The 22,788-nt window shown below is 48.6% G+C and overlaps 1 protein-coding gene and 1 non-coding gene across 5 annotated transcripts in view; one reads left to right on the top strand and one right to left on the bottom strand.

Moving 5' to 3' along the window:
* Positions 1-22,788, top strand: part of Agap1 (ArfGAP with GTPase domain, ankyrin repeat and PH domain 1) — a 448,779-nt gene that overhangs the window by 43,187 nt on the left and 382,804 nt on the right. The window lies entirely within an intron of this gene.
* On the bottom strand, positions 1,232-1,339 carry LOC142837239 (U6 spliceosomal RNA). Its single transcript, XR_012908229.1, has one exon. It is a non-coding gene; the product is annotated as a U6 spliceosomal RNA (small nuclear RNA).

Here is a 22,788-nt window from a genome sequence, read left to right as displayed (position 1 = left end):
GTTTCTGCCATGCTGTTTGGGTCTGTTGGAAGGTCCTGCTGTTGCCTCTGCATTCTTATAGGGGACGGTGGTGTGGAGGAAGGGCCACACCAAGTCTGCCCTGGTCCTGGGAGATGGACTTTTGGTGTCCACTGGTTGCATGCGCTCTTTAGATGCATAGAGAGACTAGAGAATTCCGCCCTAAGGTAACATACCTGTATCTAGCCTCAATCTGATTCATATATCTGTTGTCCAGGACACCCTCGGGTCCCACATCAGGTTGGGCCTGGTCTGTCTCTATCCTAACCCTCCAGTGCTGACTGCCAAGTCACTCACACCTTTATTCAATCCAGCATGCTTGAATGCCAAGGGGTTGAGTGACAGGCATTTGGGTGAAGCTCACCACGAAGACTCTTAGATGTTGAAATGACACTCTGTGTGTGAAGGGGTCACTCGCCTTTCTGAGTGACCAGAAGTCTCGGGTGTGTGGTTTCCTGGGAGGATGATCTTCTCTTCCCAGGCTGTTGAAGCTGGGTGGAGACTGCAGTACGGATGGAGTGGAACCTCCAAGTGTAGGCTGCGAACTGTGCGCCCTGTGTCTGTGACAGCCCGAGTCCCACCAATGGCTGCCTTTCTTCCCTGTGCAGTGTCTCTGTTTAGTTAGTGGGCCTGGTAGAAGGACAGGATACTTTTGTGGTGTGTGTGTGTGGTGGTCCTCACAGTTGCTCCTGACTGAACCAGAGGTTGGGAGTAATGTTCTAACTGGGAATCTTTGAGCGGAGCTAATTGGCCAGCCTGTGAACCCCTCCCTCTGTTTACTTTGTGCACCCAGGCTTGTTCACATCTGGTCTGTGTGCACTGGGCCTTCGGTGTGTCCTGTACCTGGTGGAGCTGGACATGGTTTCTGGACTACCTCCTCCCATTATAGATACCCTGAACCTGAGGTTCTCTTTGTAGCCAGGAGTTCTCCTTGCAGGCCTTCCTTGGCCAAGCTGTTGGACTTGAATTTCCAGTCCACCTAAGGGGAGAATCTGTCTCTCTGCTGGAATGTGGATCCCAGAGAGGCCATTGGTCTCTGGTCTCGGGTTTCAAAACTGCTTTGTTTCCGGTTACTTCTGGTTATAGTGTCCCCATGGGCAGAAGTTTTGAATGATAATTTGGCTAAGTTAACTAGTGTGGTGTAAGGAAACAAGCAGGCCCTTTGACACGCATGCGTTATGCCCATGCAGTTTACATAGCCTGCCTCCCCATCTTTAGTATGGACTGCTTCACGGCTTAATATGTCATCCGTGCACAGGGAACATGCCAGTCTTCTCTGTATTGCTTCGGTCTTAGTCTGTGCTACCATAGTGATCATAGTCAGCTTGCTGTCTAAGCCTATCTTTTCTTACCCTGTGACTGCCCGCCCGTTGGAGGTTTAGATGGCAATCTGTTGGGTGGAAACATGACCCATGCACGTGTGCTGTGGGCACTCCCAGAACCACTCACTGGGCATCGGGCTCAGAAGGCTCTTAATAGTACTGGTGTTGGTTAAAATGATTTTAACTCACCTCTTTATTATATTGAAATAGTGCAATCAGGGGCCGGGGAGATGGCTCATTGGGCAGGCATGAGGTCTGCGAGTAGGAGGACCTGAGTTTGAACCCCTGGCCCCTGAGAAAAAACTGGACATAGCCGCATGAGCCTTTGACCCCAATGTTGTGATGTGGAGACAGGTGGATCTTGAATCATCCTCGCAGAAATGGTGAGCTTCTGGTAAAGTGAGAGACCCTGTCTCTAGGCAGTGTGCAGAGAGCAGTGGACATAATGGATGTCCTGTCCTGCTCCAGACATGTACACAGGGGCCCTCACATACACTGCTTAGTACACACACAGACACACACACACACACAGATACACACACACACACACACACACACACACACACACACACACACAGAGAGAGAGAGAGAGAGAGAGAGAGAGAGAGAGAGAGAGAGAGAGAGCGCATCTTCATTCATTCATACAGTCTGGCTCCATCTGTGCATCCATTCTGCTCTTAGTGAGGTCCTTCTGGTCAGTATGGGAAGTTTCAGCTGTAGTCCCTTAGGGCACAGTTGGACTCTAGGAGTTGAAGCTTGCCTGGGCCTTGAGGCACTACAAGAAGGGAAGCAGACGAATGGTGATGGGGTTTCCTCCACCCACTGCCCCCATTTAGATAGGCCTTCTCAGTTCTGGAAGCCAATTGCTCCCTGAGGCTGCTGGACATGTATCTCTGGAGTTGTACCATTACTAGTGGTAGGATTTTCTTTTCGGTTTTTCTGACCCCACGTCTGGAAATGGCTGCTCTAGTGCTCCCATTAGACTCTGTCTTAGGGTTTCTATTGCTGCGACGAAACACCATGACCAAAAAGCAAGTAGAGGAGGGAAGCGTTTATTAGGTCTACACTTCATCATTGCTGTTTATCACTGAAGGAAGTCAGGACAGGAACTCAAACAGGGCAGGATTTCGGAGGCAGGAACTGGTGCAGAGGCCACGGAGGGGTGCTGCTTACTGGCTTGCTTAGCCTGTTTTATTATAGAGCCCAGGACAACCAGCTCAGGGATGGCATCACCCACCATAGACTGGGCACTCCCCACTTGATCATTAAATGAGAAAATACCTTACACCTGGATCTCATGGAGATCTCTCCTGAGTCTCTTTCCTCTGGTGACTCTAGCTGTGTCACGTTGACACACAAAACCAGGCCGTCAGACCCCATCCACATCTGCCTGTGACGCTCCAGTCTTGCCCTGTGGGATGTGCCCCATCACAGACAGAGCTGTACTTAGCTTGGGCTCTTTTGGTCTTGAAAGTCCCTGACTGCCTTTTAATATACATTGATTTATCAGCAAAATATCTGAGCTCCAACTGGTGCTTAATGGATGATTAGCTGCCAAGGCAAGAAGTGGGGGAGGGTCCTGGCACAGCAGGGCAAGCGGGACCTAGAGGGCAGGGCTGACCATAGATGTCGGTCTCTGTAGCCAGCCTGCATTCTTGGGTGGGTGAGGGAGGTCAGAATGTCCCAGGCATCTCTGGTAGTGTGTGGCTGGCCTCAGGATAGGCATACGTGTATCCATGTTTGGTTTTTTATGGGGAGAGGAAGATATCTGGAAAAGCTGGGACAGGAATAATGAGCAATTGGCAAGAAACAGTGCTTTCTACCAGGTTAGTCACCTGCAGTCCCTGCTCACAGGTCCTCAAGTCCCTTCTGTCCTCCTTACAGATTTGCTCAAGGTGCTTGGTCAGGTGTCCCCCCTTCCTCAAGATGTCTGTTGACATCTGAATTGTTTCCCAACCTCCCATAGCTCTAGAGAATGTGCCTGGGCCCCTCTCAGCTTCCCCATCCTGGGTGTCTGAACATAGCCGTAAAATGATGAGGGAAGCCGGTCACATTCCCAGTGTTTTTGATAAGTCATCCTAGTACATTGAACAGAGGTCCATGACACAGCAGGCTGAGGGAGGTCAGCTTTTCAAACCTGCACAGGCAAAACCTGCTGTTGCCATATAGATGTATTAACACAGAGGTGAGGAATCCCCTATTGGAGGAGCAAGCTTTAAATGTTTCCCCTACTTGCTCTGCACTCCCTGTCTTTGTGTCTGTGTATCTCGGTCATTCTGCATGGGGCTTGCTCAGAGTTCTGTCACAATGTGGGGAATGAGACCCCACATCATCATAACTAGTGCTGGAGCAGAGTGGAGAGCGAGGCAGTTTATCCTCTGAGATCAGGTGCCAGTTATAAAAAAATGGCAGTTCAGTCAATAGACTAGAAGTCGTCTTTGTTTCTTTAATTAATTAATTAATTTATTAAAGATTTCTGCCTCCTCCCCGCCACCGCCTCCTATTTCCCTCCCTCTCCCCAGATCAAGTCCCCCTCCCTCGTTAGCCCAAAGCGCAATCAGGGTTCCCTGCCCTGTGGGAAGTCCAAGGACCACCCACTTTCGTCCAGGTCTAGTAAGGTGAGCATCCAAACTGCCTAGGCTCCCACAAAGCCAGTACGTGCAGTAGGATCAAAACCCAGTGCCATTGTTCTTGAGTTCTCAGTAGTCCTCATTGTCCTCTATGTTCAGCAAGTCCGGTTTTATCCCATGCTTTTTTCAGACTCAGGCCAGCTGGCCTTGCTGAGTTCCCGATAGAACATCCCCATTGTCTCAGTGTGTGGGTGCACCCCTCACAGTCCTGAGTTCCTTGCTCGTGCTCTCTCTCCTTCTGCTCCTGATTTGGACCTTGAGATTTCAGTCCGGTGCTCCAATGTGGGTCTCTGTCTCTGTCTCCTTTCATCACCTGATGAAGGTTAATATTCAGGAGGATGCCTGTATGTTTTTCTTTGGATTCATCTTCATATTTGATCACAAATTATAGGCTCAATGTCCTTTATTTATGGCTAGAAACCAAATATGAGTGAGTACATCCCATGTTCCTCTTTTTGGGTCTGGCTTACTTCACTCAGGATAGTGTTTTCTATTTCCGTCCATTTGTATGCAAAATTCAAGAAGTCCTTGTTTTTTATTGCTGAGTAGTACTCTAATATGTATATATTCCACACTTTCTTCATCCATTCTTCCATTGAAGAGCATCTCGGTTGTTTCCAGGTTCTGGCTATTAAAAACAATGCTGCTATGAATATAGTTGAGCATTTACTTTTGTTGTATGATAGGGCATTTCTTGGGTATATTCCCAAGAGTGGTATTGCTGGGTCCAGGGGTAGGTTGATCCCAAATTTCCTGAGAAACCGCCACACTGCTTTCCAAAGTGGTTGCACAAGTTTGCAATCCCACCAGCAATGGATGAGTATACCCCTTTCTCCACAACCTCTCCAGCAAAGGCTATCATTGGTGTTTTTTATTTTAGCCATTCTGACAGGTGTAAGATGGTATCTTAAAGTTGTCTTATCGCTAAGGAAGTTGAGCATGATCTTAAGTGTCTTTTGGCCATTTGAACTTCTGTTGAGAATTCTCTGTTCAGCTCAGTGCCGCATTTTATAATTGGGTTGATTAGCCTTTTACGGTCTAGTTTCTTGAGTTCTTTATATATTTTGGAGATCAGACCTTTGTCAGTTGCAGGGTTGGTGAAGATCTTCTCCCAGTCAGTGGGTGGCCTTTTTGTCTTAGTGACAGTGTCCCTTGCTTTACAGAAGCTTCTCAGTCTTAGGAGGTCCCATTTATTCAATGATGCCCTTAATGTCTGTGCTGCTGGGGTTATACGTAGGAAGTGGTCTCCTGTGCCCATGTGTTGTAGAGTACTTCCCACTTTCTCTTCTATCAGGTTCAGTGTGTTCGGACTGATATTGAGGTCTTTAATCCATTTGGACTTGAGTTTTGTGCATGGTGATAGATATGGATCTATTTTCATTCTTTTACAGATTGACATCCAGTTATGCCAGCACAATTTGTTGAAGATGCTCTCTTTTTTTCCATTATATACTTTTAGCTCCTTTATCGAAAATCAGGTGTTCATAGGTTTGTGGGTTAAAGTCAGGGTCTTCAATTCGATTCCATTGGTCGACTTCTCTGTTTTTATGCCAATACCAAGCTGTTTTCAATAATGTAGCTCTGTAATAGAGTTTGAAGTCTGGGATGGTAATGCCTCCAGATGATCCTTTATTGTATAAGATTGTTTTGGCTATCTTGGGTTTTTTGTTTTTCCATATACAGTTGATTATTGTAGAAGTCGTCTTTCTTACATCCCTCATCCCAGGTCACTTCCTCCTCTTTGCCATTGGCTGGGTTTGGAGGGAGGTACATACAGTCTTTCCTATTTATCACCTACGTTTTACTATCTTACTTCCTCTTCTGTGTGTATAATGAGTCACGGAGCCTGCTGCCTGTATAAAGAAAAATTTGGTTTGAATGAAGGGTAGCCAAAGACCCAGACAAGCAGGTAGTAGTTACGGGGCCAGCGGGCCCTGTGCCTCCTACTTATCTGAAGCCCTAGCACTTACGTCCTTTAGTGCTGGCAATACATCATCATGTTTTGTGACCATATGACTTGCATACTCTGTGGTAGGACATCTGTTTTGCCCAGGAATTATATACATCCCCATGATGTATATAGACACCCCATCCGAGTCACTCACGTCCTCATGTTGCAGAGTGGGGCCAGGTTCTCAAGGGCAGGCAAGCTTACAGTGCAGCTTGACAGGCAGATGCTGGGGTCTCTGAGCATTCAGCGGTGGAGAGCGCAGGCGGATTCCATGCCCGACTGTGTTTCTATGAGGACGGGAGGAGTTCTGGGAAGCTTCAATGGCTCCAGAAACAGCCAAGGGCTGTCTTTTGGGTACAAAGTGCACAGCCCACTAGTTCTCCTCTGTGGAATAGTACCCACAGGTGACATCCAGTCTTAGGCCTCCTGCTTCAGTGGTGTGAGAAGTGATGCAACCCACCAAGGCCGGCTAGCTCACTCTCTCCTCCTTCCCTTAGGGTTTTTTGACCTTTGTCAAAACATTGGCTCTGTGTGCTTCAGCGACTTTCAGAAGCACTGGCTCTGTCATGGTCCTGGCCCTGCTCTGGGACGTGGACGCCCTGAATGAGGCCCCTCTGTTAGGCTGAGGTGTGTGGTGGAGAGTTTGCACATGCACACGAAGGTGTGCCCAGATGGCTAGAGAATTACCGGTGTGTTCGATACACAGGAGTCTTAGAGGGAGGGGGCAGCAGAGTGCAGTCTGGGGTTCTTGTTCTTAGCACTGGGCTCTGCCCCTTAGTTACCTATTGTCTGTGGCTCTGGTCTGCAGTACATTTGGCCCTTTGTAAACAAATTGCTTGAAGGCCTGCCTTGGGACACCTGCCCTGCTCTGAGTTAGGCCGTCTTGGGGCACTGGGAGTGCGGGCAGTGACTGAGACTCTATGGCTTCCTTTTTGGGGTGTAGTTCTTTGGAAATGGTGTAGATTGTGTGTAAAGAGCTTGTACTAGAAGAGGTTGGCTTAGGTGGTTGATGTGCCAAGGTGGGAGGTGGTTGGGAGGAGCCTTGTACCTAAAGCCCAACGAAACTGGTGTCCTGCCTGTCTCCCAGAGGGTAGAGTATAGGTCCCTGGAACATATTTCTTTGTTAGGAGGAGGACCCTAATTGAGGTTCAGAGGAAATGGGGGTATTCATCAGCCAGTGTGGCCCTCCCCATCCAGCCCCTGTTCTTAGATACAGACCTGACCTAGCTAGGTGTGTCGCTGGGGAATTGCATTGCTGGCTAATCTTCTACAAACCTGTGGGTAGCTGCTGTTCACTGTGAGTGCCTTCTTTTTCTCTGTGTATATCTTTCTGTGCCTCTCTGTGTCTCTGACGCTCTGTCTCTCCACTTCTCTGTCTCTGTCTCTCTTTTTTTAATAAAAGAAGTAAAGCCCCATGCCGTGCTGTGTGTATCTTAGCACCTGACGGGCAACACTCACCATTTTAATATTCCTGCCCACGCGGCTGTTCTGTGACTGTTTTTACTGCGCCCCATTCCTTTGTATATGGTCGCGTCACTTCCCTTTTTCATTTTTAAAGTTATTAACTCAGAATAGCAGTACAGAGCTGGGAATGACAGTCCATGCCTGTATTCCTAAGCATGTGGGAGGCCGAGTCTGGGTTACTGTGAGACCAGCCAGGCCTTCACTGTGAGATGCATCTGCAGGTAGCATCAGCCCCTGTCTCTGAGGATCGGTCGAGACTTGTGCTAAGGTCTTCTGCTCATAGTCGTGGCCTGCTGCATGGGCGCTGCTGATGCTGGACTCAACATCTCCACCACTGCCAGTATGTTTGTGTCCCCTGTCCTGTTGCTTGACATTTTTGTTTCATTTATTTCTTAGATGTGTGCATGTGCCACGGTACAGATGTGAGGTCAGAGGACATCCAGAGGTAGTCAGAGGACATCCAGAGGTAGTCAGTTCTTTCCTTCTTCCATGTAGGTCCTGGTGATGGTGGCGAGCACTTTAATCTTCTGAGCCATTTTGCCAGCCTTGGTTGACATTTGGAAACCTTGGCCTCTCTGTATGAGTCTCGTCATTGGTGGCACCAGTGAGCAGTTTCCATTCAGAGCCCCAGTAGGATCATTGAGACCCTTCCAGGGCTTGGATTTTGTTGGACCCAGGGCAAGGATCCCTCAGGGAGTGGAGCCATGTAGGATGGCCATGAGCTCAGATCAGCTTCTCTGATCAGCAGCTGAGGTCACGTTTCCTTCAGTTAGCCTTGGCTCGGTCCATCAGCACCTTTCTTAGGCTCCATTTTGCCCCACTTGGCCTGAGGTCAGCTCTCCTGGGTGGACAGAGGCTCTTCTTACCTGGATGCAACTTTCAAGGGGAACTGTTGTAGGGAATTTCAGGTGGCTGCAGGGGACTTGCCGAAGCACCCTCCAAGGAAAGCTCGCCATCTTCACACATGAGAGGTGTATTGAAGGCAGGGAGTCATGGGACAGTACATTAATTTGCGGGCAATTAGGAACGTGCTCTCAAGCATTGTGTTTTAATTAGTGCCGTGCTTAGGCTGGGCAGCACGGGCTGCTCAGCTGCTCTGCCTGCTTATCCAGGATGTTTATGTAGGAAGTTTGCAGGAGTTGGCGGAATGACATTTACAGTGCGGTCTATCGTATAATGTCTGAGCTCTTGATTGCAGCTATGGGGTGGGCCCAGGCACCATCCCCTGGGCGTTCTGGGCACACTTGGAATATTCCTGAGAAGGAAAGGAAATACCACAGCCACCCAAGCTTCCATGTTACAGCTCGTTAGCTCTCTTCCACTATCTTGCCACCGTCCAGGTTCTATTCGGCCATTCTCTAGAGAGAAAAACAAGTATGTCTAATAGGAGCCCTGAAGTTGGAAGTTCCAGGTACCCCAGTGAGCCTTGTTGCATTTGGGATAGTGTTTTGGAATTTGCTGTAAATTGCCTTTTCTTTGGCCAATAAAAGTTCAGTGCTTAGATGGGTAATGGCGCACACGCCTTTAATCCCAGCACTTGGGAGGCAGAGGCAGGTGGATCTCTGTGAGTCTGAGGCCAGCCTGGTCTACAGACTGAGTTCTAGGAAAGCTAGCACTACATAGAGAAACCCTGTCTCAAAAAACAAACAGCAAAAAAGTTGGTTTTCCAGCTGTCTGGGCCCTGGACCTAGGGAGCCATGGTCAGGTATGCTGTAGAGCAGGCAGGGCTCTGAAGGTGGGGATGGTATCGTCCATGGCTAGCACCATAACGCTCGACAGAGTTGGTGCTCAGTTTTGTTCCACAAATGGAGGCATCCTCAGGGACCTCGGCTCATGAGAAGGTATTTCTTCTTAAAGGAGCCACCAGCTTGTTTGTATGCAGTGTGCTCTCACCGTCCCCCTCCCTCCTGTGATGCAGAAAGCCTGCTGCCTACCTCCTAGTCCCCTGACACTGTTCACAACAGGCTCCATTTTGAGTGTCTAAATAAAGGCCACCAGCAGCCTGGCCTCTGCAGGTAGACATGGATAACAAGCTCAGGTGGACTGGATGGAGCCCAGAAATGGTACACCCAGGGCTGGACCTCATGGGAGAGTTTACTAGCGCGAGTGACGAACACAGATGCAGTGTGCCCTGTCTCACCAAATATCCAAGCATGGATCCTGGCTCTGTGGGAGTTATGTGATCCTGAGTTTTTATCAGAGGAGGTAGATGTGAATCACAGTCATGGACTTGTTCTGTGACCCCCCTCCCACAGTGAAGCCATGATTGGGTTAATCACCATTTCTCTGTCACTGGAATGAGATGATACTAATTAGCTAGGCAGCTTGCTGCCTGTCTGATTTGGGAAGATCACCCGATCAATTGGTTGGTTGCATTGTGGAAGACGCCTACTCTGTGCCATCTATACAACAAGGCAAAGCGACACCCTGCTGCAAACCAGAACCTCATCATCGACGTACCGGTTGCTATCATTGATATGTCTGTCTGTGGGCTGATGGCAGTTACTCATCATACGAGCTATGAGGGAGGATGCACTGCAGGAGAGCTCTGAGTGATGATGCAAGGATGATGATCAGGAGAGCACTGGGGGATGGGAGGATACTGTGCAGGAGAGCACTGGGGGATGGGAGGATACTGTGAATAGAGCACTGGGGGATGGAAGGATACTGTGCAAGAGAACACTGGGGGATGGGAGGATACTGTGTAATAGAGCACTGGGGGATGGGAGGATACTGTGTAATAGAACACTGGGGGATGGGAGGATACTGTGAATAGAGCACTGGGGGATGGGAGGATACTGTGTAATAGAACACTGGGGGATGGGAGGATACTGTGTAATAGAACACTGGGGGATGGGAGGATACTGTGTAATAGAGCACTGGGGGATGGGAGGATACTGTGCAGGAGAGCACTGGGGGATGGGAGGATACTGTGTAATAGAACACTGGGGGATGGGAGGATACTGTGTAATAGAACACTGGGGGATGGGAGGATACTGTGTAATAGAACACTGGGGGATGGGAGGATACTGTGCAGGAGAACACTGGGGGATGGGAGGATACTGTGTAATAGAGCACTGGGGGATGGGAGGATACTGTGTAATAGAGCACTGGGGGATGGGAGGATACTGTGCAGGAGAACACTGGGGGATGGGAGGATACTGTGTAATAGAGCACTGGGGGATGGGAGGATACTGTGTAATAGAACACTGGGGGATGGGAGGATACTGTGTAATAGAACACTGGGGGATGGGAGGATACTGTGTAATAGAACACTGGGGGATGGGAGGATACTGTGTAATAGAACACTGGGGGATGGGAGGATACTGTGCAGGAGAACACTGGGGGATGGGAGGATACTGTGTAATAGAACACTGGGGGATGGGAGGATACTGTGTAATAGAGCACTGGGGGATGGGAGGATACTGTGCAGGAGAACACTGGGGGATGGGAGGATACTGTGTAATAAAGCACTGGGGGATGGGAGGATACTGTGTAATAGAACACTGGGGGAAGGGAGGATACTGTGCAGGAGAACACTGGGGGATGGGAGGATACTGTGCAGGAGAACACTGGGGGATGGGAGGATACTGTGTAATAGAGCACTGGGGGAAGGGAGGATACTGTGCAGGAGAACACTGGGGGATGGGAGGATACTGTGCAGGAGAACACTGGGGGATGGGAGGATACTGTGTAATAGAGCACTGGGGGATGGGAGGATACTGTGTAATAGAACACTGGGGGATGGGAGGATACTGTGCAGGAGAACACTGGGGGATGGGAGGATACTGTGTAATAGAGCACTGGGGGATGGGAGGATACTGTGTAATAGAGCACTGGGGGATGGGAGGATACTGTGCAGGAGAACACTGGGGGATGGGAGGATACTGTGTAATAGAACACTGGGGGATGGGAGGATACTGTGTAATAGAACACTGGGGGATGGGAGGATACTGTGTAATAGAACACTGGGGGATGGGAGGATACTGTGTAATAGAACACTGGGGGATGGGAGGATACTGTGTAATAGAACACTGGGGGATGGGAGGATACTGTGTAATAGAACACTGGGGGATGGGAGGATACTGTGTAATAGAACACTGGGGGATGGGAGGATACTGTGCAGGAGAACACTGGGGGATGGGAGGATACTGTGTAATAGAGCACTGGGGGATGGGAGGATACTGTGTAATAGAACACTGGGGGATGGGAGGATACTGTGCAGGAGAACACTGGGGGATGGGAGGATACTGTGTAATAGAGCACTGGGGGATGGGAGGATACTGTGTAATAGAGCACTGGGGGATGGGAGGATACTGTGCAGGAGAACACTGGGGGATGGGAGGATACTGTGTAATAGAACACTGGGGGATGGGAGGATACTGTGTAATAGAACACTGGGGGATGGGAGGATACTGTGTAATAGAACACTGGGGGATGGGAGGATACTGTGTAATAGAACACTGGGGGATGGGAGGATACTGTGTAATAGAACACTGGGGGAAGGGAGGATACTGTGCAGGAGAACACTGGGGGATGGGAGGATACTGTGCAGGAGAACACTGGGGGATGGGAGGATACTGTGTAATAGAGCACTGGGGGAAGGGAGGATACTGTGCAGGAGAACACTGGGGGATGGGAGGATACTGTGCAGGAGAACACTGGGGGATGGGAGGATACTGTGTAATAGAGCACTGGGGGATGGGAGGATACTGTGTAATAGAACACTGGGGGATGGGAGGATACTGTGCAGGAGAGCACTGGGGGATGGGAGGATACTGTGTAATAGAGCACTGGGGGATGGGAGGATACTGTGTAATAGAGCACTGGGGGATGGGAGGATACTGTGCAGGAGAACACTGGGGGATGCAAAGATGTTGTGCATGAGAAGAACACTGGACAGTGAGGAGACAACCTGAAGCTTTCTCGAAGTCTCTCTGAGGAGATGCAGATGTATTGAGACCCAAAGGGAGAAGGAAGGCGTGCTTGGAGATGCTGTGAACTTACTTATTGCTTACAGCTGCTTGCTGGTGAGCCTGGTTGACCACTGGGAACTCTTCCAATGAGACTACTGATGAGGAGTCAGGTCCTGATCCAGTAGCAGGCCTATGGTAATTCTGGTCCGCATCTGCCCTCTGTGTTCTTGGTTGAAGCTCTTGCTTCAGTAGCTATAGAAAAGAGGAAAGTTGACCTTAGGACATAAGCCAAGTTCATCCTGCCTTCTCACCACCCTCACTCAGGCCTTTCAGGATGAGGTGTGACATTCTGGCCTGTGCTACACATGGCTTGTGAGGAACAGGTGACTCAAACGAGAAAGTTTGGAGTGAGGCCAGTGGTGTCATCTACGTCCTTGCCCTGTTCAACCAGGCACATAGGCCAGGATGGCTGCCTGGGGGGAGCAGCCTGCTTAGCTTGGTAGGAGCTCATCCTGATTCACTTGCTTGTCTGCCTCTCACTGTGAGTAAGTCATGAGCTGTACAGAGAAATCAGCCCAAGTTGATGGATGTGTGTGTGGCTGCAATAGCTTACCAGCTGCCCAGGAAACAGTCATCTAATTATAACCATTCTCCCTGTGTGGTGGTTAGAATGGGAACAGCCTCCATATGCCCATGCATTCGAATGCTTTATCACAAGGCACTGTTTAAAAGGATTAGAAGGATTAAGAGATGTGGCCTTCTTGGAGGAAGTGTGTCAATGGGGGTGGGCTTTCAAAAGCCCACTTCAGGCCCAGAGTCTCTCTCTTTCTGCCTGCAGACTAGGATGCAGTTCTTACTTATTGCTCTAGCACCATGCATGCTGCCACGCTCCCTGCCTTGATGATGATGGACTGAACCTCTGAAACTGTAAGCCAGCCCCAGTTACATGCTTTCTAAGAGTCGCCTTGATCACGGCTCTCTTCCCAGCAGTAGAACAGTGACTAAGACAGCCTGCAAGACCACAGAGCAGGCGTAGGGAAGTTTTTCTCCCCTGTTCAGCCAGTCAGTGGTATGTACCCACTGTCTTGTGGCTTTGCCCTTGTCTGCTGTGGTTACTTTGCCAGTCTGTGTGATGTGCCTTAGGGGTTTTGTTTTGACTGGGTCCTTTAGCATGGTCTTTTGTTAGTCCTCACTGGAAATGTGAAGTGACTTTGTACTGAGGGCTGTGTTATTTGTTTTTGGCGGTATACTTTTCCCAGGCTAATGAGCATCAAGTAGCCACCATTCTTGCCTGGGATCTTTTAGAGATTGGTGATGAGAATGAGAGGCAGGCTTGTCTTCCCAGTGTGCCCTGTGACTCAGAGTTAGCAGCCTGTGCCTGGGGGGAGGGGGGGAACGACACAACTGTCACATGGACTTCCAGGAAACCCTGTCTGTCTTTCCCGTAAAATCAGTGTTCTGATGGACAGGGCTGCATCCCTCACTGAAGACTCAACTTCAAGATGCTGGATTTGAAAGATGCACCCTCTTGCCACACCCTGGTAATTTACAGTTACATGGCCATGCTGGTAGCCGCGGAGCTGAGTATAAATTGGTTCACAAGAAGCCCCAGGGTGCCTGGGTAGAAGTAGAACACACAAAGATCTGAACCCTGTGAGGTCTGCTTTTCATAAGGAAATGTTCATGACACAGTTTATTAAAGATTTAAAAAAAATGTTACCAACCAAATGATAATGGGGTAATTTGGGAGTTTTGGGAAAATGTGGGAGATTGTTTAGTGAAGCGAGCACTGGTGTCTTATGTGTCCTCGTGCATGCCTGTGACAAGCATAGCTTCCATGCTGGTGACGCTGCCCTTGGTGACTGATCAGTATGGAGGGGCCTCATCAGAAGCTGTTCTGTCTGTGAAACATGCGCACGCGTGCGCGCGCGCACACACACACACACACACACACACACACACACACACACACACACAGAAAGAGAGAGAACGAACAAGCGAGTGAATGCCCTTAGGAAAAGTTAACCTTTGATGAAAACCTGATGCCGAGGGATCTTAGGTCTTCATTTGGATACGAAGACTGATTAGGAAAAGCACAGTGTAAGATGGTGGACTGTTGTGGGTCCGGAGCCCGATGATCTTGGGCCCTCATTCGTCCCAGTAGACATTTTGGCTCACCTCTATGTGACTTAAGTTCCTGTGAGAGAGAGTAGGCAGATGGTTTGGGATGTACACTACTAGCTGCCCCCACCCAAGGCTATGCATAGCATTAGACAGAATCTGAGTCTATGGTGAGATCTCCCTGTCTGAGGTTTCCACCACTGTTTCTAAAAGATGTCTTGATTTATAACTTTCTTTATTCTCTTGCTAGGAACTCTTCATGAAAGGGTTACTACATTGAAACATAGTATCCAGGGTAACCCGAACCTTGTGTTCCTGTGCCGTGGTCGCTTTTAGTATCCAGGGCAACCCAAACCTGTGTTCCTGGGCCATGGTCACTCATATTTGGCCTCGGAGTAAATTCTTACTCATTTGAGTTTGAGAGCTGTGGGTTTTGCTTTGTTTTGTTATTGTTGTTGTTGGCAGCGGCTCATAGTTTAGAGGTACTGGTCTATCATTGGTTGAGTCAGTTGTGTGGGCCTGTGGCTACCCGACAAGACAGCAGAGTATAGAAGAGGGAAATGCACCTTTCATGGCCAGGAGACAAGAGAGGAGAATTTCGGTGCTTCTTCAAGCACATATCCTCAGGGACCATTCACTAGTCCTACTTTCTGAGGATTGTGTTAGATTGTCCTTGCTGTGGTAAAATACCCTACAGCAGCTACTTAGGAAAGAAATACTTCTTTTAGTCTATGGTTTCAGAGGTGTCAGGCCATAGTCTGGTGGCGATACTGTTCCATGTTTGGGGCCATGCCCATGCATACTGGTGGGGAAGGCATGGCAATATGGTGATATTTTGTTTGTGTTTTAACAAATAGAGCTTGCCTGAAGATCAGAGTGCAGAGCTAAGACACTAGAGGCCAGGTGGTGGTGGTACACACCTTTAATCCTAGTACTCAGGAGACAGAGCCAGAGGGATCTCTGTTAGTTCATGGCCTCTCTGGGCTCTATGAAATTGATCCAGTCTAAAAGAGAAACAGAGCTCACACAGAGGTGATCCCAGCTCTTGGGATCCCACACCTTTAATCCCAGCACTAGGGAAATAGAGACAGGAGTGATATGGTTGGGCAGAGGGAGTAATATAAGGCAGGAGGAGACAGGAGCACAGTGCAGTTTGAGGATAGGATTGCCCCTTTGGTCTGAGCATTGGTAGAAAGGGGTATGAACTCTACTGGCTGCTCTGGTTCTCCTGAGTCTTCAGCTTTCATCCCCGATAGCAGACTCCAGGTTTTTATATTAAGAACCATTAGAATATGTTCAACATGACAGAAAGAAATGCCCATCTCATGCTGAAAGCAGAGAAGGGAGGAAGAGGAATGGGTGGGAGGAAAGATGGATCTTTCCTGAGTTATATCCCAGTGACCCATCTAAACTCCATTCTCCAAAGCATACAGCCTTAGGGCTGAGAGATGGCTCAGCTGTTAAGAGTGTATACTGTTCTTGCAGAGGACCTGAGTTCAGTTCCCAGCACCATATCAGGCCTGTTACAACCTTCTGTAACTCCAGATTTAGAGGATCCAATCTTCTCATCTAACCTCCGTGGGCACAGCATTTAAGTGTGCCCCTCCACATGATTAAAAAATACAATTTTCATAAAAGTGTTGAAAGATTTTTATGCATTTGTATAATTATGAGTACTATCTGATTCTGGTTTTTTTTGGTATCACTTCTAAGTAACTTATACCTTTTAGTGGGCATTCTCAGATTCTTTTTTCTTGTAACCTTGGCAACATTTAATTTCTGTGGATTTCCTTATTCTGTCAGTTTCATATAAATGGAAACATGTAATATGTGGCCCCTCTGACTGGCTTTTCTTTATTTTTATTTTTTACTTACTGTAATACATTTAGGCCTCCCTCATGTTGTAGTATGTATCAGAATTTCTTAAAGGTGGGGTGGAACACCCCCATTATTTGTGTGTGTCTCCTTTTGCTCATCCATTTGTCCGTTGGTAGGCCCTGGGTTGCTTCTGCCTTTTGACTGTCGTTAGTTCCCAGCAGCAGGCTCTGGGGGCTGTAGTTTCTCTACACCCTTGCACACTGTTACTGTGTCTCTCTCACTGGGCTACCTCAGCTGGTGGGAAGGGTGTCTCATTGTGCTTTTGAGCTCTCCTAATAGAGGCCAACAGTTTTTTCTGGGACTTTCGTCTCTTTGTCTATCTTCTTAGGAGAATTGCCTTTTAAGGTTTTTGTGCATGTTTACATTGGGCTGTCTGTTATTGTTGAGGTGTACGTGTCCCTCACGGATACTAGGTATCTGCAGTCACTCATTCTGTGGTATGTATTCTTATGCTCTTAGTGTTCTGGATGTACTAACCGTGCTGATTTTAGGGGAATTTAGTGTGATGGTTTATCTCATGCCAACTTGACAGGGTATAGAATCTCCTGGGAGATGAGCCTCTGAGCATGCCTGTTTAGGAGACTATCTTGATTGGTTTGAGGTGGATTGCCAGTCAGTGCCATAGTGGGTGGCATGAATCCTTCCCTAGCTTGGGGCAGTGGACTGTATCAAAAGGAGGAAGCGAGCTACATAGTAACTAATATTCCTCAATCTGTTTCTTTACTGTGGATACAAAGTCAACAGCTGCCTCAAGCTCACACTGCTGTGACTTCCCCACCCGACAGTGCTCAGATGTGAGCCAGTAAGACAGGGTTTCTCACTGGCCTGGAGTCACCAACCTTTCACTAGGCTCCAGGGGTCCACCACCTGTCTGCCTCCTCAGCGCTTGGAGTTATACCTGTGCACCACACGACCAGCTTATAATAGGAGTATGCAGTCCTGCAGTTGGTAGCTGTGTGTACCTAGTGACAGCTACCCCTTATCTCCTACTTCCTTCCTTTGCACCTGAACTGGAGGGTAGGTGAGAGGGGAGGAGGGGAGGTTGAGGCCTCCTCCTAGACAGCCTGGGCCTAGCCAGAGTTCTTAGGCTGGGGCTCAGCAGCTTCTCTGGTAAGGATGTGGGGAGGATTAAACAACAGACTCAGCATTAGACAAGTATTTGTGAACCCTAATGAGGGCCCATTAAGTACCATTTTTGGATTAGAATTCTAATTGACCTAGCAATTTAGGCAGAAGCAAAGGCCTTTGATTTAAAAGCTGTTGATGGGTTTCAGTTGAGCCTGTCCTGTTACTGGCTTCTAGTCTGGCTGGGATGACTTTAGCCCTCCCAGGTTGGACTTTTGTCTTGTTTTACAGGATAGAAGCTTTTAGATTTAACCTAACTCTCCGGGTCGTCCCCGGATGAGCTTATCCAAAGCAAACCAGTTAAAATAACAGCTTTGCCAAAATTAACAAAAACGCTAATCTCCGTAAATGGTGACAAAATATTCGGGCTTAGAGATTGGGGTAAGTACACATTAAAATTTCTCCTGTAGAGGATTATTTCAAGCAGTTGACTTAAAGGAATCGGCGTTTAATGAACTTTCGCACCCGTTTACCACGACTGAAAGCGATTCCTTTTATTCATCTCTTACATGAAGTGTAATTGAAACTGCTCCTCTATTTTTTCATGCCATAATAAGCGAGCTGTGTAGTCAAATCAGAGCGTATTATGACTGTAATCAAGTGATTACAGTGTATGGGGATCCTTCTCACGGCTGTGGGTGGGAGCGGGATGGGATACAGGCCTTCTATTGTTGTGTCTCTGCAGACGGCCCCTCTGCAGTTTGCAGCAGAAAGAGAAAGCCCTTCTTGAGTGGTAAGGATGGCTCATGTCCTTGAACATGATGTGTGAGGGGTGTGTTCTCTTTTTCTCCCTCAGCCCAGCCCACCCCCTCAAGTCTATTGCTACCTTGCGATTCCGATTCCAAGCCCTCCTCAGGATGAAACCATGAAGTCATCTTCCAGAACCAGGCTGGTGCAGCCAGTCTGCACCCTGTGGTCCTTGCTCTGTTTCTCCTTGCGGGGCCCCTCCATTGCCATCTGTGCAGTGGGCTGTGATGGCACGCTTGCCTGCTTGCTTGCTTTCTGGCATGGCTTCAGCTTTCGCCTCACGTCTCCATGCCATGCCTGGGCCAGAAGGTGCAGTCACTCCGCTAGGGTGAGGTTTGGGGCTGGAGGTTCGCCAGCCCTAGCCTCTGCCCTTAGGTCAGTGCTGCCCGCCTGCCCTCCGCGGTTTCTGTCCTTTGCCTTTTCTTCTCTTCCTGTCAGTTTGGTAGTTCAGCCTCTTAAAGTGCCTGCATTGTGGTTGTCTTCACTGCTGGAAAGGTCTCTGTTTCTCTAGTTCCATAGCCCTGACGGGGTGGACGCTAAGGCACTTGGCGGAAGTCAGTGAGTAATTGGATCCAGGGTCCTCAACACACACTGTTCTGTTTTTCCAGCCTGACCTTAGAGCTTTATGACCTTTTCTTTTATAGATTGTAACTCAGGGACTTTTTCTTCTTAATACAGGGCATCTTGTTCTTTGCATGAGATAAGTTCGGATTTCTGGCTAACTTCTCCATATTCATTGTAATGACCTTTATTATGGCTTAGGGAGGAGCACCTGAATGGAGTTTGGGGGAGGGAGGGGCAGAGAGAGAGATGGAGGGGGAACAGAGACAAGACAGACACATAGGACAGCCTTTGCACTTTGGGGCTTCTCTGTTGGGTGCTGTGCTCATGGCTTAACTGTGCTGTTTGATTTAACTCTCAGTACCTCTGTGAAGTAGATATTGTTACTGTCTCTACAAATAAAAAGCTGAGGCTTGGGTAGCTTAAGGAGCTTGCCCTGGGTCACTGTCACTTGGCTGTCGATAGAAGTCAGATGATGCAGAAGGGGTCTTGTATTCCCAAAGCCTGGATCTCCATGGTGCCTCTACTGGGCCTTTATTGTGAGCGTGTGGTGCTGCACCTGGCATGTGGTTCCCGAGAGATCACTGGTCCTTTTTTGTAAGTACCATTTCTTTCCAGTCTGCACGACCTTTGAAGCTCTGTTTGTGACCACAGCCCTCGCCGGTACCTGTTGAACCTTACAGACGCCATCTACTTAGCACCGAGAGAGCCTGTGATGCTGCCTGCGAGCTGGATTTAAATGTCAGCTTCCAGCTTGCTCTGAGCAGGCAAACTCCCCGGGGAAGTGACTGCTATTACTCACTATCGTTTCCCATGACATTGATTCTGACTACAGTAAGGCCTGGGAGGCCGCAGGTGCCTCCACGCGGGGCCATGGTCCAGTTGTTGAGAGTCAATACTCGAGACCAGCTGACAGCTTCCTGCAGATTCTGTTCTGTACTGACTGATGCTCTGCCATGCTGCATAGTGCACGTTGTGCCCAGACTTCAGGTACTTGCATTTAGCCGTGATGCGCGGCTAAGTATGAGCCTGAACTGTCACACAGGGCCATATGAACATGTCATTGACTCTATGGCACTCGTAAACCGAGGAGGCAGTGAAGGAGATCCACTTAGTTCTGTGTTATCTTTCTCGGGAGCGAAAGGGAGACTCACCTCGTTAGCTTCAGCTTCTCGGCATTTTGCCCAGCAGTCCCAGGGCTCACCCCTGCTTGGCATAATTAATAGCGCGATGCAGGAAAGGAACCTGTGTTTGATGGCCGTGTGAGGACACTTCTCAACTCGAATGAAATGTTGTCATGTGACTTAGATTTAAAGACTTTACAAGGATGTGTGGCTACTGAGTTATTTTTCTACAATGTTTTATTCCTGAACATTTCAAACGCACAGAGAAGGGAGCGCTTTCCTGTGGGCTGTAAAAGCTTGTAAGCAGCACCGAGCCATCCATTTTTCCCCTTTTCTGTCCCCTCCCCCAGCTGACTTAGTTTTTGGATGTATTTTAAACTCAACTGCTATATGCATAGTGTCTGCTTCTTCATCTACCTTCTATTAATTTATTTTTAAAAATTACATTTTTGAAACAAATTCTTGCTTATATATCCCTGTCTGGCGTGGAGCTAGCAGCAATCCTTCTGCCTCTGCTTCGTCAGTGCTGGGATCACAGGTGTACACCTCCACGCTGGCTCCTCCTTCTGTTCACTTACTGGAGCAATCTTTGGTGTCTTCCGCTTGTAGCTGTGAGGACCCAGGCGTTACCCAGCTCAGTGCCTTACAGTATGGCAGTTACTAGCTACCTCTGGCTAGTTAAATTCGGTTAACCATTCATTCTTAGGTGTTGGGGATATACTTAGATGGTGGGTGCTTGTCTAGGATGCATGAAGCCCTGGGCATGGTGCCTCATACCTGTAATCACTTATCCTCACTCAGAGAAGTACAAGGCCATCCAGCTACGTAGCCAGTTGGAGGCCAGCCTGGGCTATATGGGACCCTGTGCTGCTGTGGTAGCCTTACTGGATTGCACAGCAGTAGGCACTGTCATCAGTAGGACAGTCGTGTGGCCACAGTGGATGTGTTAACTGTGTACACTTGATATGTAGCCCTGTTAACCTTGGCCTTTTTCCAGTACTTATTTTAAATTTTAATTTGTTTTATATTGGGTACAAGGTCATTTTCATGGTCCTCAGACTCCTGAGTGCTGGGTCTACAAGTGTATACCACCCGCTAGGTTCCTGTACATCTTAGGCCTTTGTGAAGTTATTTCCAGGGCCACTCATCTGGACGTGGGTTGTTTGCACGCTCTAGGGTCCATGCAGTCAGCACTCAGCTGTCCTCCTGTCTTGGACAGCCGCAGGTCCCCGTTGCACACAAACGTGTGCTGTTGGCGTTAGTGGGACGTAGCTGGTGATTGGGTCTGAACTTCAGTGTGCTTTGATTGACAGCTCGATGAAGAAACATAGCTCCCGAGAATAAGGGGAGACTGCCCTGCCCTCTGTGTCAACTGGCTATGCCAGCTGCCGGAACCCCAGCTGCGCCTGGTGACTTGGGGTTTCTTCAAGAGTATTTTAGGAATGGCATTTGGCCTGTGGGCAGCCCTGGCCTGAAGGCTTCCCCATGGACCCCATCAGCAGATGCTTCTGTGTCCTGTTTGCTCTCCCCCAGGGCTGTCCTCCGTGTCCTGTGGTTGCTGACCACCCACACCAATGTTCTTCCAGAGGGTACCTGTGCCATGGTGTGTGCCCCCGCCGGTGCATCCGCATGGAGTCTTCCCAAAGTGTTCTATCTGTTTTTCATAGGAACACTCATTTTCGAAGTGATTTAGTTCATGTGTGCAATGCTTTGTCAAATGATATAATTGTCGTGAGTCTTATTAAAACTCATTTAAGCAGTTGGTGTGATCCTTAATTAAGTGATGTAATTGTTGTTAGAAGGAAATATAAGTTTGGAAACAAGACTCTAGGTCTCGAGTTCCAGGTTTCTTTGTGGGTGTGGAAGCATGTGGGTGCAGAAGACCTCCCCCCTAACAAAATAATAGTGAGCTTGGCCAGTGTATTATGGCAGGAGTAGAGTACTGGCTAGCGTGGGCACTCAGTTCTAGGTGGCTTTACCCTGTGCATCCGTGTTTCTAAAATCCGTTTACATCCAGTGCCCATCCTTGAGGCCCGCTGGCTGTGAGGGTGTCACCTTCTGCCCTAGGACTGGAGCCAACCCCAGAGGTTTTGGCAGTTTGTCTCACTGTCCCCAGTGCCTACACAACCTCTTCATTTAGTGATCATTTAGTGCCCCGTCCTATGTTGGCAGTGGCCTTCCTGCCGGTTCCCTGTGTTCTCAACTGTTGATTTCCTGGGAGACCTCTCTGGATGCCTTGGAGTTTTAGCACATGGAGCTGGCGTTTGGTCAGATGTCTCTAAAAGTCGCTATTTAGTCAGTGAACACGCTCTGAAACCTGACCCTCTCAGCCTTCTTAGGCTTAACTTGTGAACATCTGGGTGTTCATTCCAGAAATTCCAGCCATTACAGGAGCAGGAGAGCTGACTCTGTTGTTCCTTTTGCACAGACCCTGGGTTTACTTCCTAGCACCCTCGTGGTAGCTCAGAACCATCCCTAACTCCAGTTCCAGGGGTCCAACACCCTCTTCTGACCTCTGTGGGCACCAGACATGCACGTGGTGTACATACATACATACAATCCAGGCAAAGCATTCATATACATAACATAATCTAAAATAATAAAATCGAAAAACAACAGAAACCAGACTTTACGTCCACCTCACTTCTGTCACTAGGCAGGATGCCCAGACACAAAAGCTGCCTCCCCTTAGTGGGATGGTGCACGTGGGTTGGGTTAATTGTCTGTTAAGAATGTTGTTCTTTTGCTGAACACATAATCTGTTTAATGAAATGAAGTTCACAGTATTATCTGATGAAGCGAATTGCAGCTGTGAGCACGGGTGCTTATGTCTGGTCCTTCATCACAGTCAGCTGTGTTGGCTGCTTTTGTGCTACTGTGACTGCCAGACAGAAACTCTCTCTCTCTCTCTCTCTCTGTGTGTGTGTGTGT

The sequence above is a fragment of the Microtus pennsylvanicus genome, chromosome 17 (assembly GCF_037038515.1).
Source record: "Microtus pennsylvanicus isolate mMicPen1 chromosome 17, mMicPen1.hap1, whole genome shotgun sequence".
Lineage (NCBI taxonomy): Eukaryota > Metazoa > Chordata > Mammalia > Rodentia > Cricetidae > Microtus > Microtus pennsylvanicus.
This window is presented reverse-complemented; position numbering and strand designations above follow the sequence as displayed.